This window comes from Salmo salar, chromosome 01 (assembly GCF_965601325.2).
Source record: "Salmo salar chromosome 01, fSalSal1, whole genome shotgun sequence".
In the NCBI taxonomy this organism is placed as follows: domain Eukaryota; kingdom Metazoa; phylum Chordata; class Actinopteri; order Salmoniformes; family Salmonidae; genus Salmo; species Salmo salar.
In genome coordinates, this window is record NC_138291.1 from 136,667,055 (window position 1) to 136,689,552 (window position 22,498).

Genomic DNA, 22,498 nt, shown 5'->3' on the forward strand with positions numbered 1-22,498 from the left:
CAACAACTGAGACATAAACTGAACAAGTTCCACAGACATGTGACTAACAGAAATGGAATAACGTGTCCCTGAACAAAGGGGGGGGAGTCAAAATCAAAAGTAACAGTCAGTATCTGGTGAGGCCACCAGCTGCATTAAGTACTGCAGTGCATCTCCTCCTTATGGACTGCCAGAGCCAGTTCTTGCTGTGAGATGTTACCCCACTCTTCCACCATGGCACCTGCAAGTTCCCAGACATTTCTGGGGGGAATGGCCCTAGCCCTCAGCCTCCAATCCAACAGGTCCCAGACGTGCTCAATGGGATTGAGATCCGGGCTCTTTGCTGGCCATGGCAGAACACTGACATTCCTGTCTTGCAGGAAATCATGCACAGAATGAGCAGTATGGCTGGTGGCATTGTCATGCTGGAGGGTCATGTCAGGATGAGCCTGCAGGAAGGGTACCACATGAGGGAGGAGGATGTCTTCCCTGTAGTGCACAGCGTTGAGATTGCCTGCAATGACAACAAGCTCAGTCCGATGATGCTGTGACACCCCGCCCCAGACCATGACGGACCCTCCACCTCCAAATCGATCCCGCTCCAGAGTACAGGCCTCGGTGTAATGCTCATTCCTTCGACGACAAACGCGAATCCGACAATCACCCCTGGTGAGACAACATTATGACTCGTCAGTGAAGAGCACTTTTTGCCAGTCCTGTCTGGTCCAGCGACGGTGGGTTTGTGCCCATAGGCGACGTTGTTGCCGGTGATGTCTGGTGAGGACCTGCCTTACAACAGGCCTACAAGCCCTCAGTCCAGCCTCTCTCAGCCTATTGCTGACAGTCTGAGCACTGATGGAGGGATTGTGCGTTCCTGGTATAACTCGGGCAGTTGTTGTTACCATCCTGTACCTGTCCCGCAGGTGTGATGTTACACGTGGTCTGCCACTGTGAGGACGATCAGCTGTCCATCCTGTCTCCCTGTAGCGCTGTCTTAGGTGTCTCACAGTATGGACATTGCAATTTATTGCCCTGGCCACATCTGCAGGCCTCATGCCTCCTTGCAGCATGCCTAAGGCACGTTCTCGCAGATGAGCAGGGACCCTGGGCATCTTTCTTTTGGTGTTTTTCAGAGTCAGTAGAAAGGCCTCTTTAGTGTTCTAAGTTTTTTTCATAACTGTGACCTTAATTGCCTACCGTCTGTAAGCTGTTAGTGTCTTATCGACCGGTCCACAGGTGCTTGTTCATTAATTGTTTATGGTTCATTGAACAAGCATGGGAAACAGTGTTTAAACCCTTTACGATGAAGATCTGTGAAGTTATTTGGATTTTTACAAATTATCTTTGAGACAGGGTCCTGAAAAAGGGACGTTTATTTTTTTTCTGAGCGTATTTCTTTATCCACACGTCCTTAAATGAGGGTCACAGTGCAATACAAGGCCAGAATCTCAAAATAAAATATTTTATCCTTTGCAGTGTAATCAAGATTTTTTCAGCCCATTGATCAGGTCGCAATTAGCCTAGCTACAGTTTTTAATGAGAGTGCTGCTGGAACCTGTTCAATGCACACACAGCGCTAGGAGTCTTTTTAGCTGATAGGTCAAAGAACACTTTAAAGTCCCTTTAATCATCTAACAAGTAGCCCAGAAAGCTTGTAGAAAAAGCCTAGAAGTACACTCAACATAGCTGCCGGTCCACCCATCACAGAAATTGACTTGAATGGGAGTTTCCCTTCTAGGAATTATATTTCTATGGCCCCCCACCAAGTCAGCATTCTGAGATTATAAAATCTCCTCTCTGTGCAGTTGAGGAATGGAAACGTTGTAATAATCATAGAAATGTTAATTGGTGAATCAGTTTTGTGGTAGGGCTGTGACGGTCATGGAATGGTGGATGACTGTAATTGACCAGCCAAATGACTGCGTTCTCTGTAATAACCATTCGAATAGCACATGTTTAAAAATATCTCCTCTCCTCCCCTCCTGACTGGCATAGAAATAGAATTATTAGAACGGTCGTCCCCATTCAAGTCAATGGTTGCGTAGTGGGTGTACTGGTGGCCGTAGCAACTGCACCTATAGGAGCAAAGCAGGAAGTAAAAGCAGGATGTGTACACATCAATATGTACTGTGATTTGTTGATTCAACTCAACTGGCATTACAAGAAATACATTCCATCGCATGAGCTACATCAGTTAACATCAAATACTGTTTGCTACAAGACCTTGCTTGTTTCAGTAAGGAGCAACTGCCCGGCCGTCCTGTCTTCAGTCAGTTGTTCGCCCCCCCCCCCCAACACCATAAACAAACAAACAAAAACGGTTCTAGAGTTTTCTTTGTTTTCAGGACAGTCTTCATCCATAACTGCCGGTTACACAGGTACAGTATACAGTAATTGTGCCAGCCCTTCGCTGGTGTTTGTATGATCTAGTTATGTTGATATATATTCTGTAGGCAACCAGAGTTACTCTTGTTTTAGACATTTTGACAGTTAATGCACTGCGCACACAGACAGCTGACCTTCCCTTTATGCTGCAGCAGCCAGTCAGAAGACTTGTCAATATTTTACTAAATCATAAACCTCCCATTGCTCAGTTCCCTTGTAAAAACTGGTGGAAGCAGTTTGGAGGATCCTGACTGTGTTGCTATTGTTGTAAAATCATGAAAAGCTGCTTATGGCTGACAATGTTTCCACCAGACTCCTCTGTGGTCTGCTTTAATGAAGCACAGGCCTTTTGCTTCTCTCATTCTCTCTCTCCTTTCTCTCTCTCCTTTCTCTCTCTCGCTCTCCTTTCTCTCTCTCTCTCTCTCTCTCCTTTCTCTTTCTCTCTCTATTCATAACACCGCCCCTTACTTTCCCTTTCCAAGGATAAAAGATGCTGGTGGCTCATAAATGCAGCAGTCACAGAGATGCAAATGCATTTCTCCTCCATCGTAGAGATTAGAGATGTGCTGGCGGTGTCACTGTCTCTGGGCGAGAAAACAATTTTCACCGCCGTATTTATCATCAAACAATCTCCAGACTCGGGGACAGGCGGGCTGAATGACAGGACAGGAAAGGAGAGTTGGAGGGAGGGAGAGGAGATGATTTGTGGTTGGTGGGGTAGTGGAGAGAGGAGGAAAAAGAGAGGAGGAGAGTTAGAGCAACAGCTCAGATGGAGGATCTGCTAAACCCTCAGTGTGGCTGTCGGTAAACACACTTGAGATGTGGAGATGTGTGAGCCCCTCTCATACTGGACTTCAGGGGACTTAGATGAGAAGGATTAGGACGGCAGAAAAGGGCTGAGGTTGGGCTCCCTCATCCCTCGGTCTGGACTCTGTAAGTGCTGTAGTCAACTCACACTGGCCGTTGAGAATGATTGTCGATTGGAAACTATTCACTGAGTGTTTGTATCGGTTTGTCTGATGACCTGCTGGAGGGTTGGTTCTCCATCGCACTGCAACTCCAGTGAATGGAGCCGCTGTGTGTGTGTGTGTGTGTGTGTGTGTGTGTGTGTGTGTGTGTCTCTTGCTCTGTTCGAGGCACCTGTAATCACTCAGTAGTGGAGCTCACAGTCCAGAGCGATTACGGAGCTGCCTGCCTAGCATGCCTGCCCTCAGGCTCTGCTCTGCTCTCCTCTCCTGGTGCTGCTGTACACACACACACACACACACACACACACACACACACACACACACACACACACACACACACACACACACACACACACACACACACACACACACACACACAGACACAGACACAGACACACACAGACACACACAGACACACAGAGAGAGAGAATTAGGGAGTGGTGTATCAGAAAGCCAGCCTAGAACTGTGATGTTTTCCTCAGTTCAGCTTGGGGGGGTGAAAGAGTTCTCTATCAACAAAATTACATAAATGACTCCTTTTGAATATTGTCTGGAATAGGTTGTATCAATGTGATGAATGAATATATGATTTATTATTCTATGAATACAATGTGTAGTAGTGGATGTAACACAGATGGAGGTGTCGATGCCTGATCTTTGACCTCTTTCTTCGTGCTGCCAGGTAGAGGTCCCCGAACCCATCCCGAGACCGTAACACCGGGCCGCAGAGGGACAAGAGGAAAGTAGTGCGCAAGGTAAGGATCTCAGAATGGGTCAACATGCCGCCCTGGCTAATGCATCTAGGCTAGTAGCACACTGCACTGGGTAGCAGCACCGTGTCAGATAGGACCCACTGTCCTTGGGACTTGCACAGGCTCTGTGTACGGTGACAGTATAGACGAGGAGGGAATGTCCTTGGGTTATTCCTCGTGGCAGTCGGCTTCTCGTAATGTTAATGTGATAATTGAATAAGCCGGTGAAACTGCGGCGGGTATGAAACCATTCCTCACAGGCTGTGTTACAGGGAGGGAGTCCCCTCAGTGAGTTGGATAGTAGTGCTTGGGGGCTGGGAGGCCCGGACGCCGCGTCGCTCCCTGTGTACAGAGCTGCTCAGTCAACCGAAAAATGAGCTCTCTGTGTGTGTGTGTGTGTGTGTGTGTGTGTGTGTGTTGTGTGTGTGTGTGTGTGTGTGTGTGTGTGTGTGTGTGTGTGTGTGTGTGTGTGTGTGTGTGTGTGTGTTCACCCTCTGACTCAGCAGCAAGGCCACTGGCCTCTCTAACCCCACTGGCCACTCGGCCTCAAGTCACACACAAACACTGAGTGGATAAAACGTGTGTGTGTGCTCCTTAATTTATCATATTAGGTTAGCTAGTATAAATTAGATTAGGCCTATAGCCTATTTGATTAAATTAGATGTCCACTTTAGCCATAACATAACAGAAAACGCAGGTGAACGCTTTCGTGACTAGTAAATACTCCTCTGCTCTTTTGTTCTAAAAACGACTGTCTGTGTTTCCCCCAATGAGGATGCAGTCGCAATATTAAGTGAGACACCGATCGGTGACATGTTAGTGTTTGTCAGGAAATTTGGTGTGTTCTCCATCATTAGTGTTTACCGAGGCGCAGTGTCAGTCAGTCAGAGAACCAGCCTTAGCGTGCGGTGAGTGTGTCTGCTGGACGTTTGTGGTGGCCGTCCAGGAGCCAAATAAACGTTGGAAAACCTCTCTAGAACATCCAGTGGGGTAAGAGTGTGTAACTAAGTGTTATGCTGTAATAACAAAACAGTGTGGGGGGGGATTTCCTTTGGGATCTGTATGCACTACAACTTGACGAACTTGATGTGTCAACCTGCGACCTGACCCCTGACTGACCCTGGGGCGTTGACCCATCACCCTCGCAAAAGGCAGCGTCAGTGTTTCCCCTAGTGTTTTTGAGGAAGTTGCAGCTTGCGGTGCGGTTTTTGGGGAAATGATTGGGTAAGGGGATACCTAGTCCAGTTAGAATTCATTAAACCGAAATGCGTCTGATTCTGCTCGTGACATCTGACGACGCTAATATGCAAACTCCAGGCTGTAGCCATAAGTAAATAGTGGATTATTGTGGATTATGTTGTGGGGCTTCAGACACAACTCAAGGTCATGGTAATTTGACCCAAATCTAGATTTTGCATGTACTATCCCTTTAAGGCATTATTCCGCCCAGAGGCGGAGCTAAAGCACAGAGACTAGTCCTGCTTTCGTTCACATACTTTGAGCGGTTGCTTGAGCCTATCTGGAGACGAAGTGCCAGATGGGCAGGGCTTGCGCTTTTGGGACTATTCCATTGTTTTCATTGTGCCAGATCCAAGCAAGCTCAATCGAGCACGGCCAGAGCATTTGAAAGAAAATAAATAGGGCCTACTGTTTGAACCCAGGTCTTCCACAGTCAGGACAGAGCTGACACAGAGAGACGATAGACCAGGCTTTGTCTAGCTAGCTGTCTTCGTCTCTCTATATGCCCTGATGTGTTGCAGATGTAGCAGCCAGGGTTCTCATCTCAACACTGTGTGTGATTTATAGCCCAGGACACAGAGCAATGCTTTATAAACCGTCAGGACAACGTAAACAACAGTGTGGTGTATGTGTGTAGAGATGGGGCCATGGCGACTGGGGTGTGCTGGCCTGCTGGATTGGTCGGTCTGTGTCTTGACTGTCCGACCTGATGTTTGGCTCCCTCCCGCGAAGTTGGCTGGCTGGATTCATGTACCTTGGTGTGCTCTGTGGCCCCGGGTCGCTTTTATCTAGCTACTGTGTCAGCCACAGACTTAAGGCCAGATTCAATCCCATCGTGTCTTGTCCACTATGCACATTTTGACGGCAATGTTCCCATGTTCGCGGGGGCCACATTTACGGTAAAGTCAGCAAATATCAGCTCAATCGGAAATTACCTTGAAATGTCAATCGCGCTATACCTCAGATCTTCTGCAGGTTTTATAGATGTTACACACTAGTGCAATGGTCCAGCGCTGGTTCGGTTTTGCTGGTGTGTGTGTGAGAGAGATGTGTCTGACTAATTGATTTCCCATGGTGTTTTGGGAATAGCTGAAAGTTTGCCCACCCTCGTTTACCACCACATCATTCCCCAGTCTTTTCTCCCCCATTAGTTCTCTTGTCATTAAGTTTCTTTGCTGGCAGCTTGATGCTGTTTCAGGTTTCAACTCTGCTTTCATGTTTCCCTTCGCTTCCCTGAGCCATTTGTCTGTCTGTCTGTCTGTCCGTCGTCGTCTCCTCTCTCTCTCTCCGTCTGTCGTCTCTTTCTGTAACTCTCTCTCTTTTTCGCTGTCTGTCGTCTCTCTCTCTCGCTGTCTCTCTCTCTCGCTGTCTCTCTCTCTCGCTGTCTGTCTGTCTGTCTGTCTGTCTGTCTGTCTGTCTGTCTGTCTGTCTGTCTGTCTGTCTGTCTGTCTGTCTGTCTGTCTGTCTCTCGCTGTCTCTTTCTCTGTCTGTCTGTCTGTCGTCTCTCTCTCTCTCTCTCCCTAGTTGGTTGTAGTTGTAGCATCACAGTAGTGGGACTAGTATAACACTAGTTGGTTGTAGCATCACAGTAGTGGGACTAGTATAACACTAGTTGGTTGTAGTTGTAGCACCACAGTAGTGGGACTAGTATAACACTAGTTGGTTGTAGCATCACAGTAGTGGGACTAGTATAACACTAGTTGGTTGTAGTTGTAGCACCACAGTAGTGGGACTAGTATAACACTAGTTGGTTGTAGTTGTAGCATCACAGTAGTGGGACTAGTATAACACTAGTTGGTTGTAGTTGTAGCATCACAGTAGTGGGACTAGTATAACACTAGTTGGTTGTAGTTGTAGCACCACAGTAGTGGGACTAGTATAACACTAGTTGGTTGTAGTTGTAGCATCACAGTAGTGGGACTAGTATAACACTAGTTGGTTGTAGCATCACAGTAGTGGGACTAGTATAACACTAGTTGGTTGTAGTTGTAGCATCACAGTAGTGGGACTAGTATAACACTAGTTGGTTGTAGTTGTAGCACCACAGTAGTGGGACTAGTATAACACTAGTTGGTTGTAGTTGTAGCACCACAGTAGTGGGACTAGTATAACACTAGTTGGTTGTAGTTGTAGCACCACAGTAGTGGGACTAGTATAACACTAGTTGGTTGTAGTTGTAGCATCACAGTAGTGGGACTAGTATAACACTAGTTGGTTGTAGTTGTAGCACCACAGTAGTGGGACTAGTATAACACTAGTTGGTTGTAGTTGTAGCACCACAGTAGTGGGACTAGTATAACACTAGTTGGTTGTAGTTGTAGCACCACAGTAGTGGGACTAGTATAACACTAGTTGGTTGTAGCATCACAGTAGTGGGACTAGTATAACACTAGTTGGTTGTAGCATCACAGTAGTGGGACTAGTATAACACTAGTTGGTTGTAGTTGTAGCACCACAGTAGTGGGACTAGTATAACACTAGTTGGTTGTAGTTGTAGCACCACAGTAGTGGGACTAGTATAACACTAGTTGGTTGTAGTTGTAGCACCACAGTAGTGGGACTAGTATAACACTAGTTGGTTGTAGTTGTAGCATCACAGTAGTGGGACTAGTATAACACTAGTTGGTTGTAGCATCACAGTAGTGGGACTAGTATAACACTAGTTGGTTGTAGTTGTAGCATCACAGTAGTGGGACTAGTATAACACTAGTTGGTTGTAGTTGTAGCATCACAGTAGTGGGACTAGTATAACACTAGTTGGTTGTAGTTGTAGCATCACAGTAGTGGGACTAGTATAACACTAGTTGGTTGTAGTTGTAGCATCACAGTAGTGGGACTAGTATAACACTAGTTGGTTGTAGTTGTAGCATCACAGTACTGGGACTAGTATAACACTAGTTGGTTGTAGTTGTAGCATCACAGTAGTGGGACTAGTATAACACTAGTTGGTTGTAGCATCACAGTAGTGGGACTAGTATAACACTAGTTGGTTGTAGTTGTAGCATCACAGTAGTGGGACTAGTATAACACTAGTTGGTTGTAGTTGTAGCACCACAGTAGTGGGACTAGTATAACACTAGTTGGTTGTAGTTGTAGCACCACAGTAGTGGGACTAGTATAACACTAGTTGGTTGTAGTTGTAGCATCACAGTAGTGGGACTAGTATAACACTAGTTGGTTGTAGTTGTAGCATCACAGTAGTGGGACTAGTATAACACTAGTTGGTTGTAGTTGTAGCACCACAGTAGTGGGACTAGTATAACACTAGACTAGAGATCCACGTGAGTGTATTACCACTCTACCGCATGTTTTTCTGCCAGCTGACACCCACACGCTCTCTCCGTCTCTCTCTCTCTCTCTCTCTCTCTCTCTCGCTCGCTCTCTCTCTCTCTCCCCCTCCCCCCATCTCTCTCTCTCTCTCTCTCCCATCTCTCTCTCCCCCCTCCCCCCATCTCTCTCTCTCCCTCTCTTTCGCCGCAGTGTCCTTGAGGAAAGCAATGACTTTTGCATCATGCAAAGCGTTAGGGCTGGGTTGTTTCCGTGTCTCTCCGTCGGTCTGTCACTCTCCAGGCAGCCGCAACATGGCAGGTTGTTGGCAGGATGAAGATGGGGGCTGAGCTACGGTCTCGCCTTGCTTATCTCTCAGGAGAGGAGACGGAGAGAGGCCCTGCTGTTTGAGGCCCTGCTGTTTGAGGCCCTGCTGTTTGAGGCCCTGCTGTTTGAGGCCCTTGCTGTTTGAGTTTGGCCGGATGATGATCGTGTTGATATTATTCAGATATTCAGGGTTTGAAACAAACAACAGAACTCAGCTCTCTTTTACGTCTCCATAATATCCCTATATGGCCGTTTCTTTGACTTGACGAGGAGAAACAGAAGGTGCTTGTTTGCAAAAGTTCAGCAACACTCTTTGAAATAAATACCAAATTGTCACTTTCACAGCCACAGTGCCAAATATCTAAGATGTCCTGTGTGTGTGTGTGTGTGTGTGTGTGTGTGTGTGTGTGTGTGTGTGTGTGTGGATGTTCATTTATTTCATTAAAAGCACAATCACCCCATCACAAGCCTTATCTCAGACTCGGATCGTCACACTTGCGTTGTCCCAGTTTTCCACCCAGTCGATCTATAATATTCCTAAGTGAGTTGAAGAATGAAGCCTAGGCCTATTATCTACCTGGAAGACTACACTCCTTCAGTTTCTGTTGTCGTTTCCCCCTGCTGGATCGGATGTCCCTGCGTACGTCGGTTGGCTGCTTTTACTGCTCAGCCATTTGTGTTCTGTACGTTGGTCCTTTGTGATCCTGCTGACCTGTGATGTCACGTATGTCACCTCCCAGCTGGCCTATTTGTGGTAGTACAGACTTTACCCACAGCAGCTCTCTGGACTCAGCTAGTTAGCTGGATATAGACAATATACACGGTGTGTGTTGGGTTTATTGTTCTGTAGTATGGCGTCTGGGCTGTATATTACTGCTATATTTTACATGTTGACATTGCTCTTCCTGCACTTGCCGTGTCTCTGTTTCCACCTGTAAGACCAGCCCAGTAGAGTACATGATTTCATTTTCATTACAGCTGTATCTCTGCTAATGCGTTGTTTTGTCTCCCAGTCACTTTCCATTCGTATACCTCTCCAGTCCCCACGGATTGTTTTTCTAGTCAATACAGTTGCAGGCAGCAGATAATTGGAAAGTCGCAGTGTTTGTAGAGGAGAGGACATGTCCTTATATGACAATAACACAAACACTTTGGTTTGCACCTGAGGATGAAGAGGAAGAATATCTTCCTCGGCCTATGGGAAGCAACATGTCCAATACCACACACACACACACACTACACAAATGTTTTGGCTTGTGTCTTCCTCAGACAGTCTATGTGACTAGACCTGCCCTGTACTGAGAGGTCAGAGCGTATGCAATGCATCAGACCAGGCGAAACTAGACTTTACACTGTCTCTCTCTGTGTGTGTGTGTGTGTGTGTGTGTGTGTGTGTGTGTGTGTGTGTGTGTGTGTGTGTGTACGTATCCGCCCACACATTTGTGTGTGTGTGTGTGTGTTGCTCAACCCCAGCGCTGTGTGATGCTGGTGCTTCAGTCAGTGGATGGCAGCGGTACAAATCAAATCAAATCAAATTACATGTTATTGGTCCCGTACACATGTATAGCAGATGTTATCGCGGTGTAGCGAAATGCTTATGTTTCTAGCTCCAACAGTGCAGTAATACCTGACAATACAAAACAATACACACAAATCTCCCAAAAATACAAATAACCAAATTAAGAAATATCCGAATGAGTTCCCCCCCCCCCCCCGCAAAAATCTAAAAATAATAAATAAATATACATGTAAAATATATATAAAAGGGTGTGTAGAGACAGTACGGACAGTAATGAATAGAAAAGGTGTGTACGGCAGTAGTTATATAGGATGAGCCTTGACTAGAATACAGTATATACATGTGAAGTGGGTAAAACAGTATGTAAACATTATTAAAGTGACCAGTGTTGAATGACTATGTACATAGGGCAGCAGTCCCTAAGGTTCAGGGTAGGGTACTGGGCAGCGGCCGGTAGGAAGGGTGTGTTCGATGATTCAAGTGTTAAAGGATGAGAGTTTGTTTCCCCAACAAAGTCAGTGTAGCGTTCCTAGTAATTACCCCCTGCAATCTATGAACACTGTCTTTAACACTTAGCTACTACACTTAGCTTGCAGCGCACTTAGCATGGCTGCTGCCTGCACACACACCGAGCAACAGACCCTGCACCTCTCTTTCACTTCCTCTTTTTCTCTTTTCTCACTTCTATCTTCATCTCTTTCTCTCGCTATTCCTATCTCGGTCTCCTCGATCTCCATCTGTCTCTTTCTCTCTTCTCCTCTCACCCCCCCCCCCCCCCCCCCACCCCCCTGCCCGTTTTCTCTCTGTTCCTTCCTTCCTGCCCTGTGCTTTTTTCTTCAATGCTCAACTGGGAACACTGGGTGCTGCTGGAAAGAGGTAGCCATGACAACGACCATTCTCAAGGAAAAAGTCGAGGCGGAGGCACACTTTCGCAATCTCTCGCTCTCTCTTTTGCTATCGCTCTCTATCTCTCGCTCTTTTCCTCTCCTGTCTCTGTCTCTCGCTCAAACCTGTTTTACTTTTCTTTCTCGTACTGTGTCCCTCTACCTTGCACACTGATTGAGTTAAGTCGTATGGAGAGTGACATAGAGGTAGGGCTGACCCCATTTAGTCGACTGGTCGATTGTTTTGTCGCAAGGCTGTTGGTTGACCCAGATTTCTTTAATCGAGCAGTAGCGAATAAAAAAATAATAATATATATATATATCATGCTGTACAAGACATCAGTCTGATTCGTGCCTGTCTGAGTGGACTGATCCATTGTGGAGGCCGTGTGGATGGCACAGTCCATCAGTCTAAGACGTGCTAATGGAATTGTATATGGTTATATCACATAAGAACAATACATTTTATTCGCTTTCTCAAATGCGATTTCTCCCTCGTTGGATAGCGGTCGCTGTCCACGGTTCTGAAACCCATCAGTGCACTGTTGAATTGGCGACTTTTCCTAGACCATGTGGCTATGTGCATAATAGCAAAGTTAACCGGCATATTGGTGTTGAGAACAATGCGGCGGAGGCAGCAGCAGAATTGAAGAGATGAGAAAACAGCCCTTGTCTTATTGTTTAACATAAGTGAGGAGAGTGGAAACCCCAACTTAATTAGGTCTATAATCAACAGCCTAACTGTTAAATGTAACTGGCTTTTTAAATCCTCAATATATCAACAGAAATAAGACAGATCCTGCTTCTGTTGCCTGTTTGAGTGTTTGTTTAACAGCCTACTGATTCTGTGAGCACCAAGCCTCATGCAATGACATGTCAAGTAAACAATTTCACAGATTCGGCTGTTTTTAATCTTTGCTTTGCTGTAATAAAGGCTTGACACTTTTTTTTTTTTTTTGTTAGAACAGCCTCTCGGGTATTATTTATAATTTATTTAGTGTTGTTTACACTGTTCCAAATTGTCGGAAAAAAATCATATTTAGAATAATAATAAGAACACTCCTTCTAATTGTTATTATTACTATATCTATTATGATCATATGTAATGTCATTATCATCAATAAGCTTAGGATTTCAGCCTTGTTATAACCACCATTGAGCTGTAGGCCTAAGGCCACATCCTGTTTAGTCTCAATATCGTAACTTACTAAGGCCTATATTTCAATACATATATAGGCTACTGTATCAGTCAATCATACATTCGTTCATGTCATCACACAGCGTACGAGTCATTCATGATTTGAGATCCAATCAAGCATTTTAGTTTCTAAATAAAATAAAGCGAGCGTTGAATAATTAGCTTACACATCAAATAAACCGTGAACGAATGCAACTGTTTTCAGTCTTTGCTGTAATAAAGGCTTAACAAGAAAATCTGTGGTACGCTCATACTTTATTTAGTGTTGTTAACATTGTTCCAAACGGTCAGAAAAATGATATTATAATCTATACAGCACCTGTTTGGTACACATAATATGCACGCAACTCTTGCTCTTTTCCTTCTTTTTCTTGATCTCCCGTATTTTCCACAACTAGTCACATTTATTGCACACATCTGACTTTCCCTTTACCTCCTGAGCAACCAGTAAACATTGCCCCTGTTTCAAGTTTATTTATCACATCCTCTGCATCGATTTAGCTTTCACACGTGTTACGGTGTTCAGAGTTTGTTAGAACCAATTTATTGATGTGATTGTGATATGCTATAGGTCAGGCCCTATTGTGCTGGGGGAGGTTGGGTAATGAAATGATGTGCACGAGCACAAAACCCCACATCTGTAACTTCTGTCCCGTTCTGTCCTGACTTCTGTCTGAACCTGCCAATGTCAGTCATTTTTACATGGCGGGAGAGTAACACTTCCAGCCAGAATAACCTACAGTTTTTTTGGCGAACTCCAAGGTCCTCTGTTAATACTAGTCCCGTGCGAATTGACATCCCTGTGTTTTCAGTGAAATGCCTGAGTTTGACAACGTGTTGCTGGCGGTTTGCGCAAGAAAACAATAACTGATTCGATAAATTGAGCTAAGTGCTGCGCATAGCTATATATGAATGGCCTACATGTAGCCTATCAACTTTCACAGTGAATGCTTTTGTTTATATGTTTTGTGCGTATTAATTGAATATTGCCTGCTTGCTGTTAATAGATGGCAAAGCAGCAGCATACAACTGACCTAAACGTTTGGAAATGATAAGTTCACTTTCACATCCATAGCCTTAAAAATGCATCTCAAGTGCAATTGCACTGTTTAGAGAAATACTGGGGGGCATTTAGAACGTGCTGCGGTATTGCTCAAACATCCTAATGATTATGATCACACTTCCTCAATTCAAATATAATGGTGACACTATAGGAAAGCTGGTTTGATATGGTTTAGAAACTTGGGAACCAAGCTGGAGTTATCAGGGTGGCCACATCACCTGGACATGTTGAAATACTGTAACCATGCCTAGAATAAAAAGTTCCAGGCTTCCGTCATAACTGGCAATTTCTTTGGGAAAAAATTACCCTGTCTGAATCGTCCTCTTCAATAACGGACATTCTGGAGTAATAATTACATAACCAACGTTCTCTAGTAGTACTAGTCCCGTGCAAATAGGGCTTTGGTCATGTAAAGAGGGCAAGGGTTGAGGGAATAAGGAATGTTTTTCCTAATCAAATTAGGGATTTCGGTAAAATAACTTTTCAGTCAGAAATAGCTGTAATTCTGTTGCAGCTTCAGCAACACAGACAGCGCGATAAACACTTTGATGTTCTGTGGTGGTCGCTGCAGCAGGGAGGAGAGAGAGAGACAACAGGTGCTGGTCACAGTCACTCACTGCCTTTTCTTTTTAACAGAGCACAGCAAGCCTGAGCCCGGCACAATCAAATAAATTTCTGGTCGGACTCCCTCTAGTCATTTGTGTGTCTTAATTATTTAATCAAACCGTGTGCTTAAAGCATCAGACAAGCTCAGCGAATATAGTTGATTTGATTAAAGCACACAGGACCTGTCAATATATGGAAAATTACACGTTTAAACATTTTGACAAATCGATTGGTCTAAAGAACAGACGACTCTTGGTCGACCAAGATTTTTTTTTGTCGGGGACAACCCTACATAGAGGCATGTTGGCTTGCCATTGTGTGTGTGTGTGTGTCACGCTCTCCAAACGATAGCCTGGTAAAAAATTCAGGACAATGCTGAGGCTGGCTGATTTGCCCTCTTTCTGCAAAAGACACACACACACACACACACACACACACACACACACCACACACACACACACACACACACACACACACACACACACACACACACACACACACACACACACACACACACACACACACACACACACACACACCTTTGTCTAGAGCTCCCTCATGGCCCTTCTCTTAGTCATTCAGATGAGAGATTAAAATTTCAATCAGACTGGAGGTGAACCAGAGTCCGTCTCTGTGTGTGTGTGAAAGCAGCTCTGGGGGAGTAGAGGGAGAGGGCCACACTGTGTACCCTGTTGTTCAATCAGTAGTGCTCTGCAGGACTTGCACTGCAAAGAAACCTCACTATTTGGTGGCTGTGCAGTATTGGTTTGACTAAAATAAGCCTCTCTTTTTTTTCCCCGTTTGAACTAAAAATTATAAGTCATTTTTTTGCTCTCCTGGGAGTGAATAATAGTTAAAATATGATCTGCTGCCAGAAACTTTGTATCACTCCCCCTCGGGTCGACACGGAACGGTTTAGGATGCTGTATATACATTCTTCACATATGCGGGTGCCTGGTTGTGGTTCTGCGGCCTGTTTTAGACTGAATGAAATACTGAAATAGAGCTGTACATGGAGGAGATTGATGGAGAGAGGGAAAGAGAGAGAGATAGAGAGAGAGAGAGAGAGAAGATGGATGGAGAGATAGAGAGGACTGTCCTTGGACTGACTGGCTATGAAATATTAATGCTACCACTGTGTCATAGCAGTAGCCATTCAGCCATGCAGCTATTCAAACTCACCTGATACTCAAGTGGTTTAGCTACAGGGCCATGTACACTGTGTATGGACTCATTTAAAACAAACAGAAAACAGAGAGAGGCTGATAAAAAAATGTAAATGATGAGTGTATTTGGAATAAAGCAGATTTTAATTGAATAATCCATTGATTTCACAATTATTGATTGGACTCACTAGTCAGTTTAGAGAAGTGTTTCCCCTGCCATAGCTATGTTCTCCCTGTTATTTCTGAGAGAGAGAGTGTGTTTCTCTGTGATTCTGGAGGTGTCTCCGACAGTGTCAGACCTCAGGATTTGGTTAATGAATTGCTGTTGTCGAGCAGAGTGCCCAAATTGACCTGGAATGAATGGATACGCTGATCCGCTCCGACTTGGCACAGAGAGAAGGCGAAAGAGGGAGCGAGGGGGAGGTACTGCAGCAGCTGGTGTTGTGACACACATACACACACTCACACTCACACACTTCCGCATCCATTCCCTGACTCTGAATTGCCTTTTCTATTGCTTTTCCAAATTAATGAATTAATGGTGCGCAGGTCAGCAGTTTGTTCACCTGCAATTGCTCATAACCCATCCGCAACCGCCCGACTATACGTGATGAAGTGAGCGTGTGAGGCTCACACCCAACCCTAACCAGCAAATATGGAAAATAGGCTACAGTCAGAGACGGCGGAACGTTCTTTTTGAAAGGGGGTGCAGGATTCGCTTTTGGCCTAATTTAGATATTTTTCTAATTATGATTTTGGTAGACTATTTGTTAGTCAACTTGTCTTTTAATTAAATACAAGCATCTTCTCTCCTGTCATTATATGTTGCCCTAGAAGACTAAATTAACCCCTGCTTAAGAATAATGTCATAAATGATAGATTGAAGAATTCTTCAATCTAGTTGACATCGTTAAAAATGTTCACGGTCATCTCTGCTTCTTTCGTGGCGCGAAGACGTTTAGGGACCGGGGAGAAAATCCAAAAATGGGAAAGATTTTCCAAATGACATCAGTTTGACAGGTTGTAAGGAAATAGAAAACTGTGAAAACGACCCAACACGTTTCTGATAAGATTGAAGTTTTATGTGGTTGATAAAGCTTTTATGATGCTGATAAAGACAGCACCTCAACAGACGGTCCCTAACTGCACATTCACATTCTCTCAAGATGCGGAAAGAAAGAAATCATATTTCTCCACTCGAGTCAAAATGTACATTTTACTGCAAGAAATGCTTAATTCTGCAGGAGTTAATATAAGACTTTGTGAAATATATTTTTGAAGCTTTATTTAACTAGGCAAGTCAGAGGTTATAGACCTACAGTCAGTGTCCAGATTTCAGTTCCCATTTAACCTATTTGAACAGTAGACTACAGTTCCCTTGACGTGCCATAGGCCTATTTGAAGTCCCCGTCTTGTGACTCTTGAATTTGTATAGCGCCTCACAATCATCACACATAACATAGGCACTGCTATCATTGTATTTTACCACTTAACCAAATCTTTCCCAAACATGACTTTTCTGGCCCTCCCTTCTCTCTTTTTTTTTTTACTCTCCATTTCTCAGCTTTTCTCAGTGGATCGACGTAAACCTTTTCTGCCCGTTCCCAAAAGCTTTTGGCAATTGCCGTGTAGGCTATTTGGCGGACGTAAAGTCTGATAGCCCAAAAATAATAAAAGAAAAACCTCAATTTAGACTATAGATATAAATTGCACGAGATTTTTTATGTGTTGTTTTCTTTTTATTCAACCCGACGGCCATCCACCCGCCCTTCGTCCACACATTATTTCATGACCCTAAACCCGCCCGCCCAGCGGATATAACCGCGGCGACTGCAGGTTGAATCCTCTCATCCCTAGTCCAAATATACACTCCCACCTTATCAGTCGCTATTTCACACAGACACTGTTTTGACTGGGTTTATGATCCTCCACAGTGTAGGTGTAGTGGATAGAGAACGCAGCTCTAGCGTTAGATGGCATGCTGTGCTGATTTCGGCAGGAACAGATGGCACTGCAAGGTCCTGAGAAACTTCTTCTGCAAAACACAGCACAAGGTTGGCCTGCAGTGCCTGCACTAGGCTCTATGCTACAACGGGAGGAGCAGCCAATGCCAATCTGCCCATCCATCCACTATAGTACCAGTATGAGGAGAGGCTGAGGAGACCTGGCATGCATTCCAATCTCCCCTGTAACCCCTTATTAGACCTTCCAATGCCAAGTGTGTGTGTAACCCCCAGTTACACCAGGACCATGTGTACTGGATCAGTTCTGAGAGGGGGAGGGGGGAAAGAGAGGTAGAGAAAGAAGAGTGAGAGGGAAGTAGAGAGAAGGGGAGCGGTAGAGAACGAGCAAGCTAGAGAGAACGCCACTGAGCGAGGCCGAGAGGAGTGATGTTGTCTGCATCCTGCCTCGTCCACGATCTGCTCTCCGAGCTCTCAGGCAGCTCTGTATTTAGGAGCCAACTGCTCCTGCTCCGCGGAATCCTATTGATTTACCCACTGCCTGGATGCAAAACACAACTCGCGTTAGTCGACTGACTCTGAACTATCTCTCACACACACCCTCCCTCTTTCCCAGACAGACAGCCAGAGAGAGACAGTCTGGCATGGTATTGTCCTGACTTCTGCTAATACACTGGCTATGCCTCAGCCTCCCTCAGCCCTGCCTGGGCATTAGCCCACTTCTCTGCTCCATTAACACTTTATTAAACAGTCTAATCCAGGCTAAAAGGCTCTCCCTCTTTAAAGCTGATGTTTAGTTACACAGTCAGCTGTCTTGCTCAGGCTCCTCTCCTCAAGAGGTATGCTTAGATATGCAGACATTTTTACATATTTTTTTTACGTTGAATTAAGCATAATGATTATGGCCCTGAAAAATGCTATATTCTCCAACTTCCCACCCCTCAGCCATTCAAAGGTGCTTTGTGCCCTCTCGGATTTTGGGGGTGCGTGACGCCCCAGTACACAGTACATTAGCTGAGTCAAGGTTAGTTTATGTGTTTGATATTGATGCACGGCGTAAAACCTCAGGTCTTAACCTCTTGGGGCTAGGTGGGACGCTAGCGTGCCACCTGTGGTGCACTCCATCAACAGCAGGTGCATTTCAAGAGCGGCAAATTTGAATCCAAATAAATGTCAAAATTCAAATTTTTCAAAAATACAACTATGTTACACCATTTGAAAGATAAACATCTCCTTAATCTAACCACGTTTTACGATTTCAAAAAGGTTTTACGGCGAAAGCATAAATTTAGAGTATGTTAGGACAGTACATTTACAAGAGTTGTGTGTAATGTTTTGTCAAGTCAAAGACAGGGTCACCAAAACCATAAAACCAGCTAAAATGATACACTAACCTTTTACAATCTCCATCAGATGACACTCCTAGGACATTATGTTAGACAATGCATGCATTTTTAGTTCTATCAAGTTCATATTTATATACAAAAACAGCGTTTTACTATGGCATTGATGTTGAGGAAATCGTTTCCCTCCAATAACCGGCAGTCAAGTCAGCGTCACAAATTAAATAATTAAAATTAGAAAACATTGGTAAAATATTATATTGTCATTTAAAGAATTATAGATTTACATCTTTTGAACGCAATCAACTTGCCAGATTTAAAAATAACCTTACTGGGAAATCACACTTTGCAATAATCTGAGCACTGTGCCCAGAAAAATACGCGTTGCGATACAGACTAGACGTCATGTTGGGGAGATCTAAAATCGAAAATACTATGTAAATAATCCATTACCTTTGATTCTCTTCATCAGATGTCACTTCCAGGTATCACAGGTCCATAACGAATGTAGTTTTGTTCAAAAAAGCTCATCATTTATGTCCAAAAATCTCCGTCTCGTTAGCACATGATGTAAGCCAGCCGGACTTCTCGTCATGAACGAGGGGAAAAAATATATTTCCGTTCGTTCAAACATGTCAAACGTTGTATAGCATAAATCATTAGGGCCTTTTTTAACCAGAACATGAATAATATTCAAGGTGGACGAATGCATAGCCTTTTATAACGTATTGGAACGAGGGTACCCAACATGAAGTAGCGCGCCAGGTGTCTAATGGGACATCACCGTTCCATGGCTCTTGTTCGGTCAGATCTCCCTCCAGAAGACTCAAAACACTTTGTAAAGGCTGGTGACATCTAGTGGAAGCAATCGGAAGTGCCAAAATATTCCTAAACCCCTGTGTTTTTCAATGGGATAGCTTTAAAGTCAATACAACACATCAGGTATCCACTTCCTGTCAGAAAATGTCTCAGGGTTTTGCCTGCCAAATGAGTTCTGTTATACTCACAGACACCATTCAAACAGTTTTGGAAACTTTAGAGTGTTTTCTATCCATATATAATAAGTATATGCATATTCTAGTTACTGGGTAGGATTAGTAACCAGATTAAATCGGGTACATTTTTTTTATCCAGACGTGCAAATGCTGCCCCCTAGACCCAACAGGTTAACTCTCTCAGTGACAAAAGATATGGGACAGTGTGGGGTAAAAAGCCACCAGCTACCGGACCATTCTGTTTTCCCTTCCTGTCCTCGATGTGCAGATGTCGCCCAGAGAGACGCTTCTAAAAGGGAAGCACTCTAAGGAGATTATGCCGACTGACGATTTGTTGTTCTTTTTTCCATTAGGGGGATAGTAAATAATTATATAGCTAAATATTATATATCTAGGCTATAAGCAATATACTAAAATGTTTGACTTTTGCTTTTTTGGTACTTGTGGCAAACATCCACCTAAAATGAGAGTAAAACAAAAACATTAAAGCATCAGTAATAAAAGCTCTCTGTCTGTTTTTGTTTTGTTTTCCCAGAAGCCCTGTGCTAATCTGGTTCGGTTGTTAAAAGCAATTTTCTGCCGCTGGCCTGATCTTGCCGGGATGGACCTGTGTTTGGTTGTGTGTGAGTTGTCCGTCTCTGTGCGTGCGTGTGTGTTTCTCTCTTAGTGTGTGTGTTGGCGTTGTGTGTGCTTCTCGCTGAGTGTGTGTGTGTGTTCGTGTGTGAGCCCTCCTGTCCTGTCTCCAGCTGTGTCCTCATTCCCTAATAGGTATTTGGGTCTGTTACAGGACATGCATCCCCAGCCCAACCCACCATCAAATTAATATGCAATTTTTATTAATAACTCTAGTCCTCTCTTCTGGTCTGCTGTGGATTTTACGATAAAATAATGATGAAAAGAGAGAGGGGGATGGGTAGGGGTGTTGTACCGTAGAGGAGCTTAGTACCGTAGTTGAAACATCTGCACAATTCCACAGTAACAGTAACAGCAAAAACAATGACTGCAAAGTTTAACAAGCCGTACAGCTCTATGCACAAGGACTACTTTTAACAATTTACACAGAAAAGCTTTACAAAAACACCATTTACTCGAAGAACAGTGCAGATGCACATTTTGGTACATGATGTTGCGACCACGCTTTCCAAAAACTCTTAAATATCTACTCCATAATTATGAATGTAAATCAATGTAAATGTAAATCAAATCAAATTGTATTTGTCACATGCGCCGAATACAACAGGTGTAGTAGACCTTACCGGGAAATGCTGCCCTTAACCAACAATGCAGTTCAAGAAATAGTTAAAAATATATTTACTAAATAAACTAAAGTAAAAAATGTAAGAAAAATGTACACAATAAAATTATATAACAATAACGAGGTTATATACAGGGGGTACCGGTACCGAGTCAATGTGCGGGGTACAGGTTAGTTGAGGTAATTTGTACATGCAGGTAGGGGTAAAGTGACTATGCACATATAGTAAACAGTGAGTAGCAGCAGTGTAAAAACAAAGGGGGGGGGGGGGGGGTCAGTGTAAATAATCAGGGAGGCCATTTGATTAATTGTTTAATTTGGGGGTAGAAGCTGTTAAGGAGCCTTTTGGTCCTAGACTTGGCGCTCCGGTATGGCTTGCCGTGTGGTGAGCCAACCGGTCAGGATGCTCTCGATGGTGCAGCTGTAGAACTTTGTGAGGATCTGGGGACCCATGCCAAATCTTATCAGTCTCCTGAGGGGGAAAAGGTGTTGTCGTGCCCTCTTCACGACCATGATAGTTTGTTGGTGATGTGGACAACAAGGAACTTGAAACTCTCGACCCACTCCACTACAGCCCCGTCGATGTTAATGGGAGCCTGTTCAGCCCTCCTTTTCCTGTAGTTCACGATCAGCTCCTTTGTCTTGCTCACATTGGGGGAGAGGTTGTTGTCCTGGCACCACACGGCCAGGTTTCTGACCTCCTCCCTATAGGCTGTCTCATCGTTGTCGGTGATCAGGCCTACCACCGTTGTGACGTCAGCAAACTTAAATGGTGTTGGAGTCATGCCTGGCCATGCAGTCGTGGGTGAACAGGGTGTACAGGAGGGGACTAAGCATGCACCCCTGAGGGGCCCCGGTGTTGAGGATCAGCGTGGCAGATGTGTTGTTGCCTACCCTTACCGTCAGGAAGTCATTCTCTTCATGGTGATGTATCCTGAATAGGTACACAAAAGGTAGAAATCCTTCTTTGCATATTTGGTTATTATTCTACTCACTGTCTATTATTCTAATGAGCTCCACCAATAAAGAAGACCAAATTTGAAAACAGTTATGAGCTGAACATAACAGTATGCCAGTGGAAGGGAGGACAGTAGCAGGTGACCCAACTGAGGTTTGTGACTACTAGGAGTTCCCATTGTAGCCAATTCAGTTGCAGTCATTACAGATGTTTTGGTGATTCTGTTCAGTGTTTTAATCACTTAATAAACCATAAACCAAATAGTTATCAGTAAAAAAAGCATAACTAATCTGTCTACCTTTTACGTTACTTCTGAATCGTTCCTTATCCTGCCTCCTTATGAGGGTGAGATTGGAAAATATCTTCAAGATACAGTACGTGGGTTTTTTGGTAACAGAATGACAAGACACCTAAGTAATATTTCTTAAACTTACAGAAGGCAAATCATTTCTTCAAAACAAAATGTTTATTAGTCGGCAGGGGTCTTTACGTCAACATTATTGTGTGATACCTTTTTAAAAAAGTTTTCTAAGACTCCTTTTCCATCTGTTTGACCATAAATCAAAGCTTTTAATTATTCCACATTTTTAGGATGGAAAATGGTTGAAAATGTATATATGTCTTCATTTCTCA

The 22,498-nt window shown here is 44.1% G+C and overlaps 1 protein-coding gene across 11 annotated transcripts in view; it reads left to right on the forward strand.

Annotated features, from left to right (window-relative positions):
• The window catches only part of strbp (spermatid perinuclear RNA binding protein), a 128,170-nt gene that overhangs the window by 25,222 nt on the left and 80,450 nt on the right, over positions 1-22,498 (forward strand). For 10 of the 11 annotated variants that reach the window (XM_014125805.3, XM_014125775.3, XM_082978822.1 and 7 more), the window contains one exon: positions 4,015-4,087. The gene's annotated coding sequence lies outside the window, so the exon portion shown is untranslated. Of the gene's footprint in view, positions 1-3,278; positions 3,298-4,014; positions 4,088-22,498 lie in introns of those variants that run through there. The other variant, XM_045688332.2, reaches the window with a different exon arrangement.